Consider the following 13,951-nt stretch of genomic DNA (forward strand, 5'->3'; position numbering starts at 1 on the left):
TAATATTAAAAAATAAACATTTCCTTGCACTGAAAATGGGAAATTAGGATTTTTTAAACTAGGTACTAATCTTAGTAATTACATATATATTAAAGCATGATGAAACTCTTTATATGTCCTATGATTACACCTAAGAAAGTTCTCAGAAACACGTGTGACAGATTGCACAGTACACAGCATAGCCTCCACTGAGGAGGCTGATGTAAATTGCAAACACTTATTGCCAAAACACACAGAAGCCAGGATTGAACATGGAGGTCCCTGGATCATGAAAAGATAAGATTCCACAGTGTTTAAATTATTCTTTCCACTGAGAGCAAGCAAGGTAATCCAAACGGTGCTCAGACCAGTTCTTGTCCCTAGACAGGTTTCTTATAGGTGTTTCCCACAGCCAGCTATCTAACTAGTTAGCCTGCCAGGACTAACTAAAAGTGTCTTAGAAATGTTACAAATTTCTTCTTGGGTGACATTTTATAAAAATTTGTAGAAGATAAGTGATAAATAAGGCAGCAAATACTTCCCCTAGATTCAGAGAATAGAGGAGTATTTTCATGTTAATCTTCACTTTCTCTACCACCCTGAAATCCCATCTACCTACTTCTGGAGCTACATGGAATCCTCTTTTTTATTTTATTTTCTTTTTTAAATTAGGGATAGGTTTAGTAATGTCCACAGACTTCTAATTGGTCAACCTGACCAATTAGAAAGAGTACTTATATCTCCTAAACCTCAGACATTATTCACATTTGGATGTAGGAGAGGTTAACACAATTATATCAGTATAAGCAATACTATTTTAGAATGAAAAAAAAAACTGATTTCTCACAGGAAAGGAAAAGAAATGGTGCCCTTTAAGTTTATAACCTAAAAAGAATATTTTTATGGGCTAGAAGATAAATTAAAAATATACAGGATTTGGTGCTTAATTTTCCCGTTTCTGATAAACTGACTTAGATTTTTAGATCAAACTTCCTATTTTAATTGATAGAATCCTTCTAGAAATTACTGTTTTTTTTGTTTTTGTTTTTGTTTTTGTTTGCTTCTCAATACCTAGATAATTGAGGTTTGATGAAAAATACTGGTTAGATCTAAGGAGAAAGGTTTTAATTTGGGAGTAAGGAGCTGATTAGTGAAGGAATCCTAGCACCAAATTTTCCTTTTCATCCTGCAGTGACTTGAACTAAGCACATTTCATCTGTTAAGTTCACATAGCTTTTCATTCTAGAAAATTGACTGCCAGTCCTACATGGGAATAACTAAGTAAATCAGAGGAAGATGGAGTAGGAGTTTGCTTAAATGGTCTCAGGGGAACAGCAAGCTAGGAAATGACATAGAAGAGGCAAACAGAATCAAGACTAGGGAAAGGAGCACTGAAGGCTCTCCCAGAGTAGTAGATTCCAAGAGGTCAGCCTAGAAGGCAGGACAGAAGGAAAGGCCCAGACCACAAGGTCAAGGCATCTCAGTCCATCTCTGATGCTTTGGACACTGGGAACATGAATGTCTCTCCTAGCTATGTTCTTCTACCTTTCCTTCTCTGAACCTTTCCTCTTGAAGAACAGAACAGAAGCTGGGCACCAGTGGCTCAAGGCTGTTATTCTAGCTACTCAGGAGGCTGAGATCTGAGGATTAAGGTTCAAAGCTGGCCTGGGCAAGAAAGTCTGTAGAACTATCTTCAATTATCCACCAGAAAACCGGAAGTGGCACCATGGCTCAAAGTGATTGAGCCCTAGCCTTGAGCAAAAAACAAGTTCAGAGACAGCACCTAGGCCCTGAGTTCAAGTCCCAGGACCCCCCGCCTCCCAAAAAAACTCACCCCCAAACTAAAAACAGAACAGTAATCTACGATTACTATTTGCAGACTACTCTTAGTCTATTCTTCAGGTCTGCATAATTTATCTCCACATAACGACATATAGTTTAGAAAAAGCATGAATCTTCTAATTTTCAAGTTAACACTCAAATGTGTTATTGTCATATACTTTAATCAGGAAGCCTTAGAATGTTTTTCCCTTTTTGTGTAGTAATTGTGGTACTGAGGATTAGATTCAGGGTCTTAAATTTGCAAGGTAAGTGAACTACCATCTGAGCCATACCTCCAATCCCTAGGAGGAAATTAAGCCTATTTGTTAAAGATCATTTTGTACGCCTGGAGTGTGGCCTAGTGGTAGAATGCTTGCTTAGCATTCACAAAGCCCTGGGTTTTATTCCTTGGTACCATACAGATACACACACAGACACACACAGACACACACAGACACACACGTACGCCCGCCAGAAAGTGGTAGAAAGACCAAGGATAATGCCCAGGCCCCGAGTTCAAACCCCAGGACTGCCCTCCACCCCCCAAAAAAGATATTTTGCTCTGCATTCTACTGAAGACAAATAGATGATGGCCATTAAGATGGGACTCTAGTATGTCCAAACAACAAAAAAAATCTGTTCAGAGGAATTACAACCATAGGTTTAATAGCTGAAGTGGGGGCAAATGATACAGTGAATGGTACCCTGGAGCATAAGAGATTGAATCTGTTTGAAAATCAACATGAATCCAGAGTTGAGGTAAAAAGAATATTTAGCTAGACAGAACATGGCTTAAAAACAGCCCCCAAATTAAGAAGCAGTTTCTTTCCTTTTATACCTCTGGAAATACCCCTATAATAATCTCATTGTTTAGGCCTGCTTCTAATAAAACAGTGAGGCTCACTATTAATTCAGATGGCAATCCTTGAAAGGGACAGGAACCAGGAGGTTTTGATTTGTGAAATGACTAGGGCCTCTTGAAACACCAGAGGCTGGCTTAGAAAATCCCCACAAAAACTTTTAACTTGAAAGTTATCAGGAGTTCAGGAAGGTACATAATCAAAACCAAACTCATTCGACCAAGTTTAAAATAAGATTGTGGCTCTAGAAAGCTGGGCCCAAGGGAAAGGAATGAGACCAAGTCACATGTTTATTGCCAAGACTAAAACTGGTTTAACTCATGTTCCTTTGGAGTCAGTGCCTGACCCCACAGTGATGGGGGAAAAAAATCCCCTATTTATGTTTTCCAAATAAAGGACAACAAGAAGAATATTTCATACCATGTTCTTGTGCACTAGCTGAGCCAGGGGAAATGAACTGAGCTATTCTGGGATGGTCTACAGAGAGCCAGCCTTTCCTTTCAGAGTTCTCAAATTAATGGCCAATGATGAATAAGTAAATGGGAGTAAGGCTGCAGCTAGAGCCCTTCAGACTTTTGCAAGCTCCTACAAACCTAATCACTATAAGAACTTATTGTAACATAGTATAACTTTATAAGTTTTAAGAATCATCTGGTTTCAGAATGGAAGTATTTCTAGCCCTTCTACCTTAGGAAGGATGCTTTTCATAACTCAAATAAATGGGTGAAAATTTCAGAAAATTTTAAATAAGAGAATGATATGTCTGTAATTTTGTTTTGTTTTTAGTTTTGCTGGTCCTGGGGCTTGAATCCAGGGCCGGGGAGCGTCCCTGAGCCTATTTGTGTTCAAGGCTAGCATTCTATCCATTGAACCATGGTGCCACTTCTGGCTTTTTCTGTGTATGTTGTACTGAGGAATTGAACCCAGGGCTTCATGCATATTAGGCAAGCACTCTACTACAAGGCCACACTCCTGGCCCTTTATTTGCTTTTTCTTGGGAATGTATGTGTACAGGGTCCTTCACATAGGAAAAATTTCAGTAATTAAGGTCATAATAATTCAGAACATGCTATAATTTAATAGGTTCTAGGTTGAAGTATATTTATGTGCTAGTAGTTTAAAATTTATTTACAGACCGGAAGTTTGGCCTACTAGAGTGCTTGCCTAGCATGCACAAAGACTCGGATTCAGTTCCTTGGTACCACATACATAGAAAAAAGCCAGAAGTGGTGCTGTGGCTCAACTGGTAGAGCTCTAGCCTTGAGAAAGCCCAAGGACAGTGCTCAGGCATTGGCAAAAAAATTATTTATAAAACCAATTAACAGCATAGTATAACAGAAAAAATAACTTGACTATTTTCAGGATCTGTTTTTGAGTACCTGCAAATGACTTTAGGATAATATCTCACATACAACACAGATACCTTAAAAATCCTAGATCCAAAGCTAGATGCCAGTGGCTTATGCTTATAACCCTAGCCATGACAGAAGGCTGAGATCTGATGACCATGGTTTGAAGCCAGCCCAGGCAGAAAAGCCCATGAGACTCCATTTCTAATTAAATATCAAAAAGGCCAGAAGTGGAGCTGTGACAAGTGGTAGAGTACTAGCATTAAGCAAAAGAAATTCAGTGACAGCACCCAGGCCTGGAGATCAAGACATACACACATACACACAATCCTAGATGCACTAAAATCCTAGCACTAAAATCCTAGCTCTTTCTCTTTTATAAAAGAGGAATCCACAGTTATATTACAGACACTTAAAAATAACAAAACTACCAGTTTTAAAATGATGTAAATTTCTAGCACTTTCCTGATTTAGATTTATTTACCTCTTTCTACATTTTTCTGTAAGGTTTTCCTCTTTCAAAATAAGTTTTGCCTTCTCCATCTTCCTTTCCAAATCAGATCTAACTATCAGAGATACTAGCAACTACTCAGGAGCTATTTCAACAAGAGACGGTAATTTTACTGGAGCAACTACACATCTCACTAGTTAATACCTAGGCTCTGGACCTAGACACAGACAGCTGGCTGCAATACTACTAGTTATGAAATATTAGCTAATTGCCATCATCACTCTGCCAATGTTCTTATCAGTAAAATGGGGACTAATGGTACTCAATGCATAAAGGTTATTGAGAACATTAAATAAGGTAATAAATGTAAGTGTTTGGTACAATACTGGCAGAGGTAATGTTCTACAAATGTTACCCATTGGTGTTACTAAAGTTTTCCCTGAATTTCCATTTTCTCTTTTGTATCTTTTGGTCCTTTTGATCTCCCAATGCTTGCTAGCTACAAGAGGAATCAAATTAAGCTCAAATAAATTCTTTAGCACTCAAGTAAAGGGTTTTGTTGCAGATTTGATTATCTAGGCTAAGGCCTAATTACCTTATCTTATCTACAGATATTTAAGCTCATTATTTAACTGTCTAGATGGTATATGGTCTTCCTAGATATACTCTTTCCAACCATTTGAAGTTGACTTTGGACACAAAGATTTTTCTTATTTTAAATTATTTAATATATTTTAAATTTAACATCATATATTTAACATACTTAACTTTCCACATAAGACTACCTGAAAAATAATTACTATTTCACATATAATTCCTATATGAAAATGTTTTCATAATGAACCATAGAGAATTCAAGTTGAGATACACATTTAGTAGTTAGTCAAATGACTGGTAGGACTCACTGCATCATGTAACCACAGAAGTTTGCTGGGTTTGGTCTGTGATGAGAACTTAAGACATAGGTATAGATAGCCACCACCTACTGCATAATAAGCAGGCCAAAAACAGAACCAAAGAGGAGCTGAGAATGAACAAAGGACTAACGAAAGCCAACTTCAATCATTTCCCTTTGACCTTCTGAGTATAACTCGTTGTCAGCTTACTCAAATATCATGGAATTGGGGAAGGGTAACAAATCAAGCCAATGCTCAATACTCTGGAAAGAATTTCAAATTGAAGGGGGGAAAAAAATCTCTAGGGGCTGGGAGTTTAGCTTAGTGGTAGAGTGCTTGTCTAGCATGCAGGAAGACCCAGGTTCAATTCCTCGGTACCACATACATAGAAAAAAGACAGAAATGGTGCTGAGGTTCAAGTGGTAGAGCTCTAGCCTTGAGAAAGCCCAAGGACAGTGCTCAGGCCCAGAGGCATTAGCACATCTTTGCCTGCTTTTTGCTACTCTTCATGGTTCATGCTTAGTCTTTTCTTCTTAGCATATTTATTCCTTAGACAAGCTCATCATTTCCACAGTTTTATTATGAATATAAATCCTTTCAGCCTATAACTTTCTCATGAACTTCAGATCAACTACAAGTTGTATATCCCTTATCTGAAATGTGTGGGAACAGAAGTATCTTAGATCTTGGCATATTTGCATACAGATGAGATATATCTTAAAGATGAGACAGAGGTAAAAATAGAAAACATTTGTTCTATACATACCGTACACACACAATCTTAACATAATTTTTACAATGTTTTTCATGTGAGGTCAATTATTGAATTTTCCAACTGTGGCACATTTTTAGTGTTCAAAAAGTTTCAAACTGGGGCCAGGAGTTTGGCCTAGTGGTTAAAGTGCTTGCCTAGCATACATGAAGACCCGGGTTTGATTCCTTGGCACCACATACATAGAAAAAAAAAAGCCAGAAGTGGTGCTGTGGCTCAAGTGGTAGAGCTCTAGCCTTGAGAAAATCCAAGGATAGTGCTCAGGCCAAGACTGGCAAAAAAAAAAAAAAGTTTCAAATTTTATTTATTTTTTATTTTATTGTTGGGGTGAGGTACAGAGGTATTACAGTTACATTCTTGAATATTGTTACCCCTTCTCAAAAAGTTTTAAATTTCAGAGCATTTTGCATTTTGGATTTGGGATGCTCAACACAGTACTTTCTATATATCACCATCTGAGTATCCCAAAGTATCTTTAATTAAACCTATCAAAAATTGAAACCATTTCCCTACTCAATATGATTTTGTTTATTGTATTGGAAATTAACTTTTCATTTAATCTTTTTTTTTTGGTTGTGGTGCTTGAATTCTGAGTCTGGGCACTGTCCCTGAGCTCTTCAGCTCAAGCTATTGTTCTATCACTTGAGCCATAGCACCACTTCCTTAATTTAATCTTTTTTTGGGGGGGCAGTCCTAGGCTTGGGCTCAGGGCCTGAGCACTGTCCTTGGGTTTTCTCAAGGCTATCACTCTGCTACTTGAGCCACAGCACCACTTCTGGCTTTTTTCTATGTATGTGGTGCCGAGGAATCAAACCCGGGTCTTCGTGCATGCTAGGTAAGTACTCTATCACTAGGACAAACACATGGCCCAATAAAGCAACTTATAGTTTTTATGGTTTTGTTTTCTGTGTATATGGCACCAAGGACTCGAACTCGGGGCTTCATGTATGCTAGGCAAGCACTCCACCACCAGGTCACACACTTGGCCCTCATTTAATCTTTTAACTGTGTTACCTAAACCAGAGTGCTGGCATTCATCTTTGACTCTGTCCTTCAGTGGTTCTTTCATTCTAGCTCCCATTTTATTAGTTTCCATGTTTGGGCCTAGCTTCTATACAACTGAATGTTTCTTTAAAATACCTGTCATGTTCATCTAAAATATTACAAACAGGAGCCAAGTAACCTGTGTATTTCCTGACCCACTCTCTATCTTCTAGCTTTCACAGTGGCTTCCTCACAATGCGCCTTCAGTCTCAACTGTATATATTTTAAATTTTCAATCATTTATCCACAGAATAACTCCACAAATTCTCAGAATGACAAGGTAAGTCCCATGTGACATGGTCTCTGCTACGTCTCTAGCCTTACTTTCTAGTATACTTCTAAGTACATCTTTTGTTCAAGCCATACTAATCTGCAGCTCTCAAAACAATGCCATACTTCATATATTTTCTGCCTCTATAATGTTCTGTTTTCCTCTTTGCCCATCTAGTTGTTGCTGTTCTATAAATATGAGGTTAATACATTAGCCTCTAAGTTTTTATGGCACTCTGTATCTACATATTTTTATTAGAAAATTCACTTTCCTGTGTTGAAATTCATTTAGGAACGCCAGTGTCTAATATAAAGGCCACTACATAGTAGATGCTCATGCAGTGGTAACTGTGGGAAGATTCAAAATAGGGTAAATTGGCTGGGCATGTTGGTCTAGTACTGATATGTTAACTCTATGGGAGGTTGAGGTAGAAGAATTACTTGAGACTACACGTTTGAGAACAGTCTGGTAACATACTAAGGCTTTGTATTAGGCAAAGCAAAACAAGCAAAGCAGGTAACCATAATACCCACTATCAGAACCAGAAAATTAAGAATGGCAAGAGTTTGCAGGAGAAGAAGGTTTGTTTGTTTGTTTTTTGTCAAGTTGTGGAACTTGAACTCAGGGCTTGGGCGTTGTCCCTTAGCTCTTCAGCTCAAGTCTACTGCCCTACCTCTTGAGCCATGATGCCACTTACGGTTTTTCTGGTAGTTAAAGATATGAGTCTCATGGACTTTAGTGCCTGGGCTGGCTTTGAACTATGATCCTCAGATCTCTAACTCCTGAGTAGCTAGGATTACAAGTGTGAGCTACCACACCCGGCTAGGAGAGGAAGGTTTGTGCTTTCCAAACTCTAAGTCTCTGTGGTCAACAAATCAGCCTTTAGATGCCATTTCATCTCATTCTCTGAAGGACAATGAGTTAAATAGCTAGAATTAATGTAATGGCTCCTAATAGTAATCTTTAGTCCTATAGATCCTATATTATGGCTTAGGAAGACTTGAACTAGAGAATGATTGCTTATTCACTTTTTCTGAGTGGACTAAAACAAATAAACAAATACATTAGTGGCTTTTAATTAGGCAGAAAAAATAATGATGAAAAGATTGCACAGTAATTAGCATTGTTCACCCAGAAAAATGTTTCTTATTCTAGGACAACAAATTATTAAATAGAGTAAAAATGGCCTCCAGGTTACTAGAGCCCCAGATACAGTACCACTGGTAAAAAGGACAAGATGATATGTACAAAAGTATTTGGTGCTTGCTGGAGGTGGTCACAAAGCACAACTGAAGAATGATTATCAACATTGAAGGTCTGTAAGGCAAAGAAGTAGAAAACTCTGGTGAGAACCAGAGTTCCTTTGTAGATTAAAAAAAAAAACCCCAAAACAAAAAACTTTCGGCTAGAAGTCTGACCAGTGACAGAGTGCTTGCCTAGCATGCATGGAGACCCAGGTTCGATTCCTCCGTATCATATACGTAGAAAAGGCCAGAAGTGGTACTGTGGTTCAAGTGGTAGAACTCTAGCCCTGAGAAAGTCCAAGGACAGTGCTCAGGCCCTGAGTTCAAGCCCTAGGACGGGCAAAAAAAAAAAAAAAAAAAAAAGCTTTCCTGCTCAGGAAAGCTGCAAGCTAGCTGCTTTGTCATGCACTTAGCTTTCAAAGGTAGCGATTAGTTTGTAGGACTAGTAATACAACGAAGTAACTGTTCCATTTATGTACATTAATTGTAGAGTGAAAAACATCACTGTGTAAAGTATTTTCTCTTGAGATGTTAGGCCTGAGGGAACCCAAGTGAAATGAGAGAAATACTACTGACCTTGGTTCATAAAGGAAGCTTAATACCTAAGATCACAAATACACATTCAGTGAAAATCTGCATTGCTGGGGGGGAGGGAAATGGGTACCAAGACATGTGAAAGGGTATCAATGTATGTGAATTAATGTACCTTCTATCTGGCAAATATCATGTAACCCTTTTACTAATTACAATAAAAAAAAAGAAAATCTGCATTGCTAAAAGACCCCCAGGGTTTAGATAACTATAGATTAATTTCAAGATGAATTCAGTTTGATAAACATAAAATAAGCACTACAATTTGGACATTCATTACTACTGATTTTCTTTGTATTTATCTTGTATTTTTCTTTGTATACATCTTATATTACTGAACATAATTTGTTATGTCTCACTATATATTCTAGGTGGACTCTGAAGTGGCTGGCCTTGAGCTAGCAATTCAATTCTCCTGCCTTAGCCTCCAGAGATCTGAGATTAGAGGTATATACAACTATGATTTGCACAAAGTATATTTTTAGATAGCAAGTAATTTGAGAATATCAAAGAATGGTTCATTCCTTCAGGATGATTTAAAATGCCAAACCACCTGTCAGGGACTGGTGACTCATGTCTGTAATCCTGGCTACTCAGTAGGCTGAGATCTGAGGATCATAGTTTTAACCCAGAGTAGGCAGTAAAGTCTTATCTGCAATAAACCAAACAACAACAACAACAACAACAACAACAAAAATTGAAAGTGGTGCTATAGCAGAGTATTTGCCTCAAGCAAAACAAGCTCTGGGGCACTGATCAGGTCTTGAGTTCAGGTCCCAATGGGGAGCTGCACACATTCACGTATGCATGCACTCAGGCAAATGTGAAGGTACCCAAATATTCCTGAACTATAAACTTTCATATGATATATAGTGATTAAAAGGGAAGCCCTAGGGATGTTTTGGTAGACTATAGTTCAGATTTTTTTTTATGTTAGAAAATTACTGTTTAAAAAAAAAACTTTTCTAAGTGTGTGTGCCAAGCATTTTATGTTTCAATAGTTTCATGGTGAGAGAAGAGCCTTTAGATTCTCACAAAGAACATCCTAGTGTGGTTCCCATTAGAAATGAGAGTAAATCTGGAAGATGTTCTGTTTTCTTGCAAGTAACAAATCAGAAGTAACAGATTTATTCTTTTCTGAATTTCCAGCCTTTAGAGACAAAGAGATCTTGAATTAATGTGAAAGTAGTTTAAAAGCCAAAAGAAGCTGTCAAATAAGTTGCTTCATTATTCATTATCCCATAGTCATAGCAAAAATAGTCATAGCAAAATAAAAGCCCTGTTGAGGGATAGAGGTCAGGCCATTTAAAGGATAGGTAGATATTTTTCTCTGTTGAAGAGAAGATTTTTATTTTTGTTTGCTTTTTGTTTTGCTGGTCCTGGGGCTTGAACTCTGGGCCTGAGCGCTGCAACTGAGGTCCTTTTGCTCAAGGCTAGCACACTGCCACTTGAGCCATAGCAACACTTCCTGCTTTTTCTGAGTAGTTTATTTCAGATAAGAGTCTAATGGACTTTCCTGCCAGGTGGGCTTCAAACCATGATACTTAGATCTCAGTCTCCTGAGTAGCTAGGATTACAGGCATGTGAGCCATTGGTGCCTGGTAGAAAAAGGTATTTTTAAACTATGTTTAGTAGTATAATTTGTACTGTATCTGACTTTGGTACCTGGTATAGTGTATATATGGTTGTTTATTTGAAAAGGGGGAGATAAGAGAAAAACAGGATGAGTGGGCGCAGTGGGGGGGAGGGAAAGTGGGAGAAAAACATGGGAAGGGGTAACAATGTTCAAAAAGTAATGTACCCATTACCTGATGAATGTAATGTAATCCTTCAAATAAAGAAAAGAAATCCCCCCAAATAGTATAACAGTGCTCAGAGAATTTTAAAAAAAACCATCATTTTTGAACTATGAACTAGAGAAGGCTGGTGAGGACATGGATCATCTCAGACCATCTTCTGCACATGAACACTTTTCTACTAAGGAGTATTTTAGTTACATAATCTCCATTTTTATAGAAATGATATTTTTACATTATTAGAAAGAGTCCTAGGCTTATTGAGTACCGAGAGAGCTGGCATTCTATAATATTTACACTATTAGGTGCTGCTAGTTCAAAAGGAAAATGTATATGATAAAAGTCTCAGTTTTGAATCACTAAAAAAATTATCTTTCCCTTTGCCTTTTCAAGTTAAAAAGAATACCTGTTGAGTTAGTTTAATTTGTTTATAGGGCTTCTTGAACATCTGTGAAAAAGCAAAGTTCCCAAAATACTCTCTTCATGTGAATAGCCATTATTTAAACATTTTCTGAGGACATTTTCCTTATATGGAAGTATTTCATATTTAGTCTTCTAAATCTACTAAAAATAACCACCAACTTTCAAATACCTTTTCAAAATTTCAGCCCTTGGTTTTGTAGAATGTTCGAGAAAGGACCTCCCCCCCCCCCCCCCCGGGCTCTGTTGGTTCTAGGGCTTGAACTCAGGGCCTGTGTGCCATTCCTGATCTTCTGTGTTCAAGACTACCACTTGAACCACAACTCCTCTTCCTGCTTTTTTTTAAATTAAAGAATTTGTTAACATTGATTTTTACGTCATATTTCAAATGATGTGTTTAACAGTTCTTCCTGCTTTTTTTTTGATCATTGATTAAAGATAAGAGTTTTAGGGACTTTCCTGTCTGAGCTGACTTTGAACCTTGATCCTCAGATATCAGCCTGAGTAGCCATGATTAAAGGTGTGAACCACCAGGCATTAGGGGGGCAGCCTATCTTTAACTTCAATCTCTAGAAAACTGTATGTACATATACATGTCACAGAGGTTGGGACAAGGACAGTAGGAGCCTTGCTCCATCCAGCCTTTAATTAAATGTACTAGCAACTTCCCATATCTTTACTGTAGAATCCCAAGCATTTTCTTTCTTAAGAGAAATCTAAAGCCCCAGTAATCCACAAGGTTCCACACTCCGTGAGGTGCATGGTTTCAGAGACTATGACTAGAATCTGAGAGATTCAGTTATAATCTGTCAAGTGCTTCCCTTGATTTGAAAGCACAGTGTTCCTTCTTCCTGCAATTGTTTCTTATGTCCCCATCATGGATAAACTTCGGACTCCCACAGTAAACTACGTTTTTAACTGTAATCATCATCCCTGAATAAGTCCTAATCCTGATCCTCAAAATCTATTTGATATGTACTCCAATGTTGCTGATGGCAAGGATTTTGTACAATGCTGGGCATGCTACTTCTCTTCTGCAAATACTGGCCTTCTTTTATGTGGCACTTGGATAGCTATACCCACCTTCAGGGTGGCAGAAGATCGGACAATAACAATCAGGCATAGGAAAGCCAAAATCCTAGCCCCCCAAAATCAGTTTCTAAAGAGTACTCTAGGGGACAGGAGTGTAGCCTAGTGGTAGAGTGCTCGCCTAGCATGCATGAAGCTCTGGTTTCAATTCCACCGTACCACATATTCAGGAAAAGCCAGAAGGGGTGCTGTGGCTCAAATGGCATAGCTCTAGCCTTGAGCAAAAAATATCCAAGAACAGTACCCAAGCCCTGAGTTCAAAGCCCAGGACTCCCCCCCCCCAAAAAAAAGCACTACAGTTAGTTAGACATGAGAGGAAAGGAACTAGATCACTAAAATCTTAGGAGATGATCTTAGCTTAGTATAAATCAGTCGTAAGAGACAGCCTCCAAACTACTTTGTTAATCTTCTCTGTCTCAAACATTAAAAATATAAATAACATTGAGTGGTATATGAAATCAACCTTCTGTACAGTACCGTCTCTAGCCATTTGGACAATGCAAGCTGGTTATAGTAAGCTGATCTATTGTGCGAATCTGCAGCCACAGACTACTAAAATTGGAAGGCAGACTCTTATTAAGGTTACCCATGTTTTGACGTCCTATAATTTAAATTCTCGATTTTTCCCCCACTGTAACCTCTGTCTGAAAAGAAAGGGCAGGAGGCAGGGCCGGGAGTTTGGCCTAGTAGTAGAGTGCTTGCCTAGCATGCATGAAGACCCGGGTTCGATTCCTCGGTACCACATACATAGAAAAAAGCTGGAAGTGGTGCTGAGGCTCAAGTGGTAGAGTGCTAGCCTTGAGAAGGTCCAAGGACAGTGCTCAGGCCCTGAGCCCAAGCCCAGGCCTGGCAAAAAAAAAAAAAAAAAAAAAAAAAAGAAAGGGCAGAAGGCAGTACAATGTGGGTGAGAAGGGCTGTTAAAGTGAGGAAAGAAAGTAAGATCTGACCCTAAAGAAGAAATGGATAAGCAGAAATCTGTTGACTGATCACAAGTCCACACAATGCACTGAACTATGGTTACAGTGAGTTGGCAAGCGTTAACAAGGGGCTCTCTACACCAAAGGTACTATGAGGTACAAAAAGCGGTAAGGGAGCAAGGGGAAGCATTATTTGAAGTAATGGTGTTCCACTTTGGGGTACTACTGGAAATTACCCAACAGCTGCTGAGAAGCAACAACTTTAAAAAGGAAGGTACTAGCTCATATGTCAGAGAAACACTTGTAGAACTCAGTACTAGTGACCTATACACCAGAGCTTCTCTTAGTTCAGTCACAGAAAAAAACTAATGAGTGAAACAGCTTCTTAACCCTTCCTTTTTATTTATTTGTTTATTGGGCCTTGCATACTCACTTGGCTTTTTAGCTTAAG

General features: G+C 38.4%; 1 protein-coding gene across 4 annotated transcripts in view; it reads right to left on the reverse strand.

Moving 5' to 3' along the window:
- Positions 1-13,951, reverse strand: part of Ppp1r12b (protein phosphatase 1 regulatory subunit 12B) — a 195,579-nt gene that overhangs the window by 24,452 nt on the left and 157,176 nt on the right. The window lies entirely within an intron of this gene.

This window comes from Megascapheus bottae, chromosome 10 (assembly GCF_031878675.1).
Source record: "Megascapheus bottae isolate mThoBot1 chromosome 10, mThoBot2.hap1, whole genome shotgun sequence".
Classification (NCBI taxonomy): Eukaryota; Metazoa; Chordata; class Mammalia; order Rodentia; family Geomyidae; genus Megascapheus; species Megascapheus bottae.